General features: G+C 39.5%; 1 non-coding gene across 1 annotated transcript; it reads right to left on the bottom strand.

The window, feature by feature from the left end:
• Window positions 1-5,558: 5,558 nt before the first annotated feature.
• On the bottom strand, window positions 5,559-5,664 carry LOC141615804 (small nucleolar RNA R71). The gene has a single exon (XR_012530200.1). It is a non-coding gene; the product is annotated as a small nucleolar RNA R71 (small nucleolar RNA).
• Window positions 5,665-13,014: the final 7,350 nt, after the last annotated feature.

Raw genomic sequence — 13,014 nt, 5'->3', positions numbered from 1 at the left:
TGGCTCCTAGTTGCTTATATGTGGTGACGTCTCGAAGTGATTAGAGTGTGATGCGATTGATGGCAAGTTCAAGTGCCATAGAGTCATATGGGATGACTAGTCCATCACATAGACAGACTGTATGAGACACTCTGTCGGGCAGTGACCGCTTATAGAGTTCTGGTAATTTTTATAAAGCCTGGTCGTGGCGAGAGCTACTAAAGTATTCTTTTGAGTCGATTCTTTGACTAGAGACTATTCGCCCAAGGTGGCACAGTTTCTGAGTGACTTTGATTTATGCTCTACGATTTTCGTAACTGAGGTCAAATGGCATATTTTGGGTCATGATGAGTTGTGGCTATTCAAAGGGAATAGTGCGATAGGAATTGTCCACCCCCTTGTCAGGGTTATCTAAATCTCAGGGCCACTCGAGGAGCAATGAACTGAAAATGCGTGGCCAGGCTCGGAAGGCATCTACGGTAGATAATTCCGGTCAGACAGTTACTCTCCAGATCGAGGAAACCACTCAAGATATGATCAAATGCGAGTAGGACCTGCAAGACACCTTGCATTGAGTGGAAGGTTGTAATAGGACAAGAGAATTGGTGACGCACACTTGTCTCGGACAAGTGCGAGATTGTTGGAGTAAGTGTCCTCAACAATAGTGCGATCACATTAATAAATCTCATAATAAGAATACGTAAGGGATGATTCAATTATATAGTCAACTGATCAACATTAATCGGTAATGATTGGCTAACTAGAGTTTGACATTACTGTCGTTTGACGGAGGTGATCAGTTGATCCCTTAAGGTCACACCTATAGGATAATTTCCTTAATAGATAAGTTAATTAATTGTATACCGATACAAGTTAATTAGCTCCTTAAAATTGAACAATTTGTTTTGTGAGTAAGAATAAGTATCTTATTGTAAGTTGATTAAATAAGATTTATTTTAGTAATTAAAAGATTTTATTACTAAGATTGATTATTGTTTATGAAACAATTGAAATAAGAATGAATAGTTTATTATAATTACAAAATGTTGTGAATTATATTAACTTGACAAATTTTATACACAAGTAATTATGTACTACTTGTAAAAATTGTTATTTGTAAATTAATTAATTTATATAATGATATTTAATTGTTAAATATTCATTAAATTGATTAATAACATGTTACATGCTACATGTGACATATTGTGTGACAATGTTACAATTGACAAACATAAAATGGATGTCCATTTTATGGGGGCCGAAAATTAGAGGGTTTAAGGAGTACTTATTGCATATTTTATTTTATGATAAAATAAACATGATGATTATCTACACTAGCTAGCCTTAACCTTACATTTTATGGGTAAGACAAAGGCCATGCATTGGCCCCCTTTTCTCTCTTCTACCCGGCCACCCTTGGTCATAAGAGGAGCTTGGCTCTTATTATTTTCATTCTAATCACATCCAAAAATTGCAACTTATTCTTTTCTCTTCCATCTCTCTAAAATTGTTTTAGACATAAAAACTATTCATTCATATATTACATACAACATAACTAAAATTAGAATAAATAATATAGAATACATTTTAAGGATTATTACTAGTATATTAATCTAGTTAATTAATATATTAGTTTTAAGGGGTTTTGTCTTGTGTACAACATTGAGGAGGATCTCTACACTTGAGATTTGTTGGAGGATCATCCATTTGCATTATAGCTCAAGAACAAGTGAAGGTAGAAGACCTTACTTGTGCCCATTTCGTGCCACTCTACATTGTAAGAAAATTATTTTTGTTCTTATTTTGTTCAATTTATTTTGCATGCAACTAGATCCACTTAAATATAAATTATGACTAATTTATAAAATATATTAGATTAGTATAATAGGGGGTATATGAACCCAACAGTATCTCCATGCAAACACATCAGGTTTCAAGAATCCGTAGTCATGAGAAACGTAGTTCCCCTCAGTGATGTGTGTAAACAGGTACCTATTATGCCAAATTTTAACACCCGAACTATCCGGGCAAGATAATTGGAGTGTTAACATCTCGGTTTCCCGAGGTAGGGTTTCAAAACTTCAATCAAAGAACATTTTATTAATGTAATGTTTAATGATTTACATAAACATAAACAAATGAATAAAAGTACAACTCGTGACATCTATACTTTTCTAGCCAACTAGATTTGTCTCGTGACTCATCACCCTCGTCCCGTCTCCCGCGTTCTGTCCAAACAACTTGTACTTAACCTGCTCCCCATATGATCGGAAATATCATATGGACCGACACAGGCCACCCCGTAAATAGGTGACAATTACACAAACAAAACAAACGTCAGTTTCATTAAAATAAATAAAGTGTGACCCGACTCGAGTGTGTGAATATACAACATGACTATGATATGAATGAACCACTATCAAGCAACCTTCACCAAGGTACCGGGATACGCCCAAACATACCGACTACCACACTGGTACCGGGACACGCCCAAACATACCGATAACCACAAACAGGTACCGGGACACGCTCAGACATACCGGGTTCGGAAGCCAACCAGATCCTCTGCTAGACGTTGTAGCCCAACCACACGAGTCCCTCCCTAATTCAAGCCATTAATGTGCACATCCCTCTTGTAGTGGGAAGCTCCAAGAGGCGACTTAAGCGCAAGACGGTCTCCCAACCGTCTTACGTCTCCAAAACAATCAATAACAACAAATCCTCCAACATATACAATCACAACCGTCACAATATAAAATGCATGACAGACAATATACCCCATGACATGCCAAACATGTCATGGATACGTGTTCCTCAAATATCTCGACTCCTCGAGTCGTCATAACCAACAACATGCAATACGACTCACTCGATGCAATTAAATGACAAAAGACTTATTTTATAAATAAATACAACAATGAAACTGAGTAGGATAAACCTACCCATAGCATATCCGCATAAGCAATCCGTCACACAAGCTAGGCCCGTCTCGTAAAACCGTCTCACAAAACCCATTTCCTAAAATACGATAATAATACAAATACGTATAAAAATACCAATCTAATACGTATACAATACGTATAAATATACTAATCTAATACGTATACGAATACGTATAAATATACTAATCTATTTATAAAAATACGACTAATTAAACCCGTCTTATACATTACCCAAAACCCATTCCGACTCACAGTCAAACCTCCTACACACCCACCTATTACCGCCACCGTGGCCACTGCCACCAGCCTCGGTGGGCCATGCTCGGCAGCAGCCCCAACCGACAACATCAAACGGCAACAACAACAACAATCCGCAACAATATAACAAACACACCATACATGGCCACCACATGGACAAACCGCCACCACCGTGGCCGCCATCACCACTATGGTGCCTCCCTGACCATAGTGGGTCCAAGTATGGTGATACGTTCATTTTGTATAGTCTTTTTAGCCTATTTTAGCACGTATTTCTATGTACTTTCGTACTGTTTATATTGCATTTTGCCCCGGATTGGCTACTTTGGTTCGTTTTGTCCATTTTGTAGAAATGAACGTGAAAGTAGTGGAATCGTACCATTTTCGTCCGTTTTTGCATGCATTTTTAGGAGACGGGATTTTCACTGTGAGATCTTGCATTGGGATGCGTGAAGGAACGGTCTACGGAGCAGTCGGTAACGAGTTGAAGCTGTTTTGGAGGAAGAACACTCGATCGAGCCCTTTTATTGGTCGATCGAGTGGTTTCTATGGCTGAGGGTGGTTGATCGAGTTGTTTGTTTAATCGATCGACAAGGCTGGAATTAATGGTTACTCGTTCGAGCACTATTTCTACTCGATCGATGTGTTTCAGACTGCTCGATCGAGTGGTTTTGTCTTTCATGGGCTTTAATTAGTCCGTGAACTTGTTTTTAGCTTATGGACTTAGTAATTTTTCTATTTAAACGCATAATAACTAGGTCATTAGGATTAAGTTTTTATCTTATCATTCATCTTTCACTGTAAACCCTACGTTGCTTTCTCTCTTTCACTGTAACTTTTGCTCTCGAATTTTCTCGCTCGGATTTAGTTGTTCTCTACGCCGGATTCTTGCGATTGTAATCCCTTACTATTTTTTTTAATTCTTAATCTTTCATTTATTCATCTTAATTACTCGTTTTGTTCCTTTAATTTTCTGCCCTACTATCTTTTATACAATTTAATTATTGTTTCATTATGTTTAATGTTGGTTTATTCTTTGTTATTAGTTTTGACAATATTAATAGCATGAGTAGCTAATTTGTTTCATGTTTGGATTAGGGGATCTACGGTAGAAATGTGACGATATAGTAAATAGGTTAGATGAATTAATTGTGAGACTCTGTTCCCATAGCAATACAACTGTATTTACCGACTTAGTTGAGTGCACGCTTCTGAGTCACCCTTTTAATATGGTTAAATTTAATCCTAGATCGGAAGATTGGACTAAATAGGCCTGCTATGAACAGTAGACTACCTTGACGAGGACGGAAGCTAAGTTAGTGGGAATCTAGGGTAGAAAGTGGACCGGAAGGACCTTTTCATATCCGTCTCGCAGTAATTTATCTAAGTTGTTTATAGTTGAGTCACTGGACTACCGTAGTGAACCGAAATCCTGACATGTTTCCTCTCTATTGATAGTTTATTCTCATTTTCTGTCTTTATTGCTCTTTCCTTGATTCTCTTCCTTTTAAATCTTTTAGTTTAGAAAACCAATTAAAGACCCCCCCCCCCCCCCCCATTTTTTTACCAAATAGACGGACTCTTTACAGATATCTTGCCTCCCTGAGGAGATCGACCTGACTTCCCTAGCTATATAGTTAGTTTAGTTAGTTATTTTTGATAGGTATACGATTGCCCTGTCAAATTTTGGCGCCGTTGCCGGGGAGGCAATTGCCCTATCTGTTTTTGTTTCGTTTATTTTATCCGTCTCAGGGAATTTTTATTCCTTGAGACAGTTCTTATTTATTTTCTTTCGGTATTGTGTATGCCCAAAGTCAAACAGTTGGAGTTACTTTCACCGATTCTGAGCCGTAGAGACTGTTTCGAGCATAGACTTCGTCCCGCAAAAGAGAATCACGAAAGGAAGCCTTGAGTACTTTCGAACCCGAACTTCAGCATTTCCTATTTACAGAAAACCCGTCTTTTGAAGAAGACACTTTCAGTTCGGTAAACCAACCAGTAAAGATACCGAATATTACAAGTTATTCGGAGCCTAAAGCATCATCTATTCCCAAAGGTTTCAATCTCCAGACTGAGGATGGAATACTTTTGAAATCCGCCCGTCCTATTTCAATATGGCAGAGAGAAATCTCTTTATAGGTGTGGCAGGTGAAGACCCGACGAAGCATATGGAGGTCTTTACGGACTACTGTTCTACTATCCCCACCACAAAGGGAGTAACTAAAGACAAGTTTAAGGAGGTGCTGTTTCCTTTTTCTTTGACTGACTCAGCCAGGGAGTGGCTGACTGACTTGGACCGTACGGCCGCGGGGATTACAGACTGGGAGACCCTTGCTCTTGCTTTTTATAAGAGATATTTCCCTCCGCAGCGTACTAATCAGCTGAGGGCCAAGATCACTAGTTTCAAGCAGGCACCAGATGAAACGTTCTATGAAGCTTGGTGCCGGTTCAAGAGGTTGGTGAGGTTTCTTCCTCACCATGGTTTTGATCCGTGGTTTTTGTCCAATCAGTTCTACAATGGGTTGTACGATGACCACAAAGCCATACTTGATGCTTCATCCAACGGAAGATTTCAAAAGAATACTGATGATGATAAGGAATGGGCGATTATTGAGGAGATGGCGACCCATTGTGCCGAGTATGGGAACCCGAGGGATGGTATTCGAACAGTTCACGCGGTTGATAAGGCAGTCGTGGCTTAGCTGGAAGCCATGAATGCTCATTTCAATAAATTGGAGCTGCATTCTATTGGAGAGCCTCAGACGGTCCATTTGCTTACTAGAGGGTAGACCGTCACATGTGAGAGGTGTGGGAGCAACGACGGTCACACTGCTGTTGGCTGTCCTACAGAGAAGGAACACGTCCCTGCTTTTCAACAATACAGGCAAGAAGGGGGTTCATATTATATTAACCAAGGGGCAGTCCATCCAAATTTGAGGTGGGCAAGTCAAAATGTGCTCAATCCTACCCCTCCTCCGCAGCAGCAGCAGCCATATGTACATCCTCATAAGGCTCAACAAGGCTTTCAGAAGCCTCCTTCCTTTCCTACACCTAATCAAGGTGCATCATCCTCAGGTGAGGTGAGCGAGTTATCTGAGTTGAAGTTAATGTTGCAGTCTTTGACAAAGCAATGGCAACTAAGTGACCAACAGAAAGATGCATCCATCAAGTCACTTGAAACTCAAGTTGCCCAGTTAGCCGCAAACCAATCTACGAAGAAGCAAGGTCATTTACCGTCACAAGCTGATAAGAATCCACATGAGACGGTAAATTTAATTAATTTGAGCAGCGGTCATTCATATGAGGGACTGGAATTGTTGAAATCAGACACGAGGAAGGTAATTACTGCTGAAGAACAGTGTTCTGGTGAAGAAAAAGAGTTGATGACAAAGAAAGTACTCGATCGACTAATTTTTGGGGGTCGATTGAGTAAAAATGTTGAAGAAAGGACTCGATCGAGTGGAATTTCTGCTCGATCGAGTGAACAAGAAAAAGAAGAGCTCGATCGAGTAAATAAAACTGCTCGATCGAATGATTTTGTTGAAGATTCTACTCGATCGAGTGATATTTTTGCTCGATCGAGTGCTGCTCACAAAGAAGACCTTGATCGAGAGCCTGCTAGTGCTCGATCGAGTGAAACATCGCCTGAAAGACCTCGTTCGAGAGGAAAGAAGTCTCAATCGAAGGATTTAGAGCTTGACCCGGCTGATACATTGGAAGAGAGGAATAAAGGGCTCGAGATACCCAGCACGGTGCCTTTACCGAGGCGTTTGCAGAGTACTAAGGCTAATCAACAATTCGGCAAATTTGCCGAACTCCTGAAAAGCTTGCAAGTTACGGTTCCGTTCACCGAATTGCTGACACAGGTACCCTCTTACCTTAAATTTATGAAAGAAATTCTATCACGTAAGAGGCACATTTACGACCATGATACGGTAGCTTTGACCGAGGTAGGGACGACCCTAGTTCAGAATAAGTTACCTCCCAAACAGTTAGACCCGGGTAGTTTTTCGATTCCGTGTCACAATGGTACCCACTTGATTGATAACGCGTTATGCGATCTTGGCGCTAGCGTGAGTGTCTTACCGATGTCTCTTTCTAAGAGACTTGGTTTAACCAAGTTTAATTGCACAAATATGACTGTCCAGATGGTCAACCGTAGTATATCACGGCCGTTAGGTGTCATAGAAGACATACCTGTTAAGATCGGGAGATTCTTTATTCCCGTTGATTTCATTGTACTTGACATCCCCGAGGACACACATACCTCTATCATTTTAGGGAGGCCATTTTTATTTACTGCCCGTTCAGTGATAGACGTCGGGGGCAAGACATTGACTTTTCAGGTTGGGGACGAGGAATTGATATTCTATCAGTTTAAGTCCCGAAGGGCTCCCATGCAAGCTCAGCCTTGCAATGCCCTCTCTTCTACTGACCCTCCTATTGACACTCCAAATGAAGATTTGGAATATTGTGCTGTTATCGTGACCCCTCCGCCTCAGATTGAGAGCAAAAGGGAGGAGAGTTCGTCTGTTTTCCTTGCTGCAGGTACAGATGAAAATATTGAAGGAGCTGTCAATGATTATTGTGCGAATAATGTCAGTCAAAGTGGGAGCGATGATGTTAAAGCTGGTGAGAAATGAGTAAGGACGAGAAACGTTCGCGCGTATGTGGACGTCAACTATTCTCCTCCTAACGATTCAAGTTCAAGCTCATGGAAATTAAAGAGGACGATTAATGTTGCTGAGGTGACGTCCTCCAGTCAGAAGCCCTCCGAGGGGATATTGAATTGCTTTGAGAAGTGAGCGGGGAAATGCCCGTGTAAGAAATTGTATAAACAATTTTTAATTTCTTTTGGATTTGTTTATTGCTTTTAATTAGGACAATTAGAGTTCAGACATTTTTAGCATAGATTAGAAGACTATAGACTGTTACTTTTCATATTTGGTATTTTGGGATATTTTTGCGAGTCTTTTTATGCAGGTTTGGGGAATTATACGCAAATTCAAAGGCTTACCCGAGGAAAAGAGCTCGATCGAGTACTTTTGTACTCGATCGAGGGAAATTTGTTCGATCGAATGATTCCATACTGCTCGATCGACAAAAGCTGAAAAGGGGATTTCTCGATCGAGTAACTTTTTACTCGATCGAGTGGATGCATACAAGAAGTTCTCGATCAAGTAGTCTTAAACCACTCGATCGATTGATTTTGGAAATGACGCGCAGGGAGTCTCCTTAACTTTCTCCCTTTTTACTCTTAATTCATTTTCTTCATCATTATTTCGACTATCCCCATTATTTGCGATAAAAAAAAACCCCAAATCCTCCATTTTTCTTGCCCATTTACCAAATCCACCACCTACATTTTGTTTATTGCTAATTAATCGTCATTTGCCTTCTATTTCCCCTTTGATTCTCGTTGTTTTACACGGTCAATTAGAGGTTTTAGGGTTTCACGGTTTTTCGATCAAAAATCGCCCAATTTGCTTGTTGATTGTCGATTAATTGCTCTTTGTAGGTTCCTTATCATCAAGTAAAACATTCCAATACTTCTTTGCATTTTAATTTCATTAATTTTGTTTTTTTATGAAGTAAATTAGGAATTAGGGTTCGGTTTTCATCCTGGGTCAAATTTTTTCAACTATCGTTGTGTTCTTATGCTTAATTTACCCTACATGATGATTAATTCCCTCACCTCATTGATTTTTACATGCTTAATTCGAATTTTATGGGAAATTTGCGATTAGGGTTAATTTCAGTCGAAATTCTCGACTGTGAATTGGATTTTTTCCTGCTGCCATATGCCTAATTTGCTTCAATTGTTGCTTAATTTGCTGTATTTGTCATCTGCTACCCTTACCTTATCGCTGTCTATCCGTCTTATTCGAATTTTTTGAGGAAATTGTGGGAATTAGGGTTGCCAGTCGAAAACTTCGACTGTTTAGGGAAAATTCTCTACTGTTTTCACGCTGTTTTCTTATCAGTTTCCCCTGCCCTATTTGACTAGGATGGATTCTAGCTCCATGCCTTCAACGAGCTCCGCTGCCAGTCCATCCTTGTCTCTGTCTAAGACGGTAGTCCCTGCTGCTACTACGTCTCCGCACCTACCAGTACCCTTGTGTTCTTAGTTTCTCGCTGCTGATCTTTTTTTACACTGCGCTAGCACCGCTGCTTTGCTAGCTCGATTTCAGCCACGATTGCTAGCAAGATGCTTTAGCCTTTCTTCCTCAGTGGCGGTCTCTGCTGCGTCCACTGCTGCAGCTTCACTTTCACCTGCAGCCGCAACTGCCTTCACAGCGGCCCTAGTACCTCGTACCGTCAGTGGACGGTCTTCTGCTTCAGGTTCTAGAGACCGGGGTCGCGGTCGTGGTCGTGCTACACTTGCTGCTGGCCGTGTTACGTTTCGAGTGGATGACACCCTCGACTCCCACCCTGAGTACCCACAGGTAATTTTTGTTAATGGTGTACACCGTTCTAGATTTTATAACTTAGTTGACTGCGAGTTTCTCCCTACACGTTTCCTTTGCCGTACATCACTTTAGAGGCTCGGTTTCTATGAGCCTGTTTGTGAGCTTTTACGGGGCACGGGGATGGCCGGACTCATCACTATGAGTGCCCATACCTTTCCGGAGCTGAGTCTTGAGTTCTTCAGCTCCTTCACCTTCTCATCTGGGGCACACGACGCTGCCCCCACTAGCCTTTCTGTGTCTTTCCGGTTGTTCAACCGGACTTTTTCGATGACATTGGAGGAGTTTGGTACTAGACTCGAACTTTTCTTTACGGGCGTCGCTGTTGCCCCTAGGAAGGTCATTCGTCAGCTTTGGCGGACCTTGGCCCAGACCACCTTTCCCGAGCGAAAGCTCGCTCAGGTTCACCTTCCCCCTGCCCGTTACTTTCTTAGACTGATGGGGAGTACTATTTTCGGCCGAAAGGAGCCAAACAACATCACCAACAACGAGCTCTCCATTTTAGGCGGTTACCTGAACAACGACTGCGAGGGACCCTTTACCCTCAACATCGCCTACTTGACCGCCCAGTACTTCCAGGCTCAGGGGAAGAAGATCACGGGCGCTATCGTCTGCGGCGGCATAGCCACCATTCTTGCTCGTTCCCTCTTCCCTGCCTTGCCTCGTGACCTACCGTACCTAGAGGGAGATAGGAACCTGAGCCTAGCGTCTATGCACTCTCAGACCTGGCTGACTTCTGACTACCGGACTTGGAAGATAGACGGTTCCTTGTCCGTAGACCTACCTTTCACCACACTCCCCCGTCTAGCCCCTTTGCCTACTGTTGCACGGGGCGCCCGACCACCACCTCTACCCGAGTACCACCTCCAGATCCGCCCACCTACTACCTTACCCGCCGCTAAGAAGCGGCGTAGAATTGGTACCAGAGAGGGATCCGCACCTTCCACGGGTGGCCAGACTTCCACGGCCACACCTACCCCGATCCCTACTCCTACTCCTACTCTCGCGCCTGCTGACCAGACACAGACACAGTCGGTCCTACCGGCTAATCTTGTACCTCCTCCACCCTTTGAGGCGTCCTCGGTCATGGACCAAAGGAGCCGTGACGGTTTGTTGATTGAGATTGCAGAGAGACAGGCTCGTATGGAGCGGGACATAGCTTTGACTTTGTTCCCTCTATACGAGTATCACATGAGGCGACATCGTCCGATCCCAGTGTTGGAATATGTGTCCTCCGACAATAATGCGACCACAACTGTTGATCATCTCACATGTTTAAATCTCATTTTAAGAATACATTTGGGATGTAATATTTTACTGTCAACTGGTCCACACATATCGGTAATGATTGGCTGACTAGAGTTTGACATAACTGTCGTGCGACGGTGGTGATCAGTTGATCCCCTTAGGTTATACCTATAGGTAAATACTCTTAATTGATTATTTAATTAATCGTATGCCGATACGAGTTAATTAAATTGCTTAAAATTGACGGGTGATTTTGTGAGTAAAATTAACGTATCTTATTGTAATTTGATTAAATGAGATACGGTCTAAGTAATCGAATTGTTTTATTACTTGGATAAAATTATTATTTACGAAACAATTGATATTGAATTGAGATTGAATGAATGATTTATTATAAATACAAGATGTTGTGATTTATAATTGATAAACCATTTTGGTACAAGTAATTACGAATTACTAGTCGATTTTGTATATGACATATTTTATGAGTATGTTGATTTTTAATATGTTAAAAATACATTACAATTTCATATGTTACAATTGACAAATGACAAAAATAACGTCTCACATTTTATATGTGCCGAAAATGGAGGGGCTTATGGTTGATATTGTGTTAATTATTTTTTAAGTGGAAAACACAATAATTACCTATAGTCTTAGCCTTACATACCTATCATTTCTTGGGTAGAAAAACTAGCCCATGCATTGGGCACACTACTCCCTCCAACCGGTTTTACCAAGGGAATTAGAGAGTGTTTCCTCCACAATTATTCATTCACTCTTATTATAAAATTTCTAGTGTAAGAAATGATCATACTCTCTACAATTTGTGAAAATTCTAGAGAAATAAACTCACATAATACTCACTCTTGAACCGGTTTTCAAGAGCAAAATTATAATTTTTGTGTCAATTTTATAGTAAGACTTATATTATTTCTAGTACAAAATAATATTAGTTATTAAGAGATTTCTTTGGGTATATGCTTTTAGGAGAGATTCTAAACTTGAATCTTGTTCATCCATTATTGGAAAGCTCAAGAACTAACAAGAAGGAGATCTTGTTAGTGCCCATAAAACCGAAATCATATAGTAAGAACAATGATTTCTTCTCTTATCTTATTTATGTTTGCATGCATAAGATCTAGATTTAATTTTATGACTAAATTAAATATCACATATATGAATATGTAAATTAATTAGATTAATTATTCTAACAAGTGGTATCAGAGCCTTAGGTTGTTTGCATGCAAATCGGTTATTGTTTTTCCGAGTTATACGATTAACAAACAAAACATATAAATTTGTGTTTATTATGAAATATCATGAAATTTATTTGCATGTTATAGTTTCTGGTCCTAAAATGTATTTAGGATATTTTGGTTTAATTTATGGATTTTATTGTTCATTTTATATAATAATGGCATTAAAATGTGATTTTTAGATAAAAATGTCATTTTTGGACTACAAATAGGTAAACTTCGATTTTTCCAGTGGTTTTTGGATATGTTTTCACATATATTATCTACTAATGGCCTGTAAATTTTCATAATAAAATGAGTTGTTATGCTCGAAATATGGTTTTTTCAAGTTAAAATCGTATTTAAATGGGAAAATAGGTTAATATGAGTTATATTTCGTATATGGTCATGGAAATTTAAAATATTGTCACATGCAATTTTATAAGATGTGTGTAAAATATTTGGCTATAATGAAGTCTTTATGCATGATTTATGAATTTTTGATGAAAAATCACATAAATAGTGACTTTAATTAGTAAAAATTGCTAAAACATACTTCATGACTAAGGAAAAACATCACATGTTGCATTTTATCATATATTTCATATCTAAAAGTGAAAAGTTAATAAAAATAATTTTTCTCATATTTTTATTGTGATAATTGTCAAAATCGATAAACCGCAACATTATTTTTCTCGATAAATTTTCGAAATTTTTAACCTATGTTTTTTAGCATTATGAGTTTCATGGTATTTTTCCAGATTTAAATTTCAAATTTTGAAATTATTTGAAATTTTTATGATTTAATTTGAAGTTTATGACATAATTTTGTATTTTTGGGTCCATTCATGAACAATATTAAGAAATCTAGGTTAATTATTG

The sequence above is a fragment of the Silene latifolia genome, chromosome 11 (genome assembly GCF_048544455.1).
Source record: "Silene latifolia isolate original U9 population chromosome 11, ASM4854445v1, whole genome shotgun sequence".
NCBI lineage: Eukaryota > Viridiplantae > Streptophyta > Magnoliopsida > Caryophyllales > Caryophyllaceae > Silene > Silene latifolia.
This window is presented reverse-complemented; position numbering and strand designations above follow the sequence as displayed.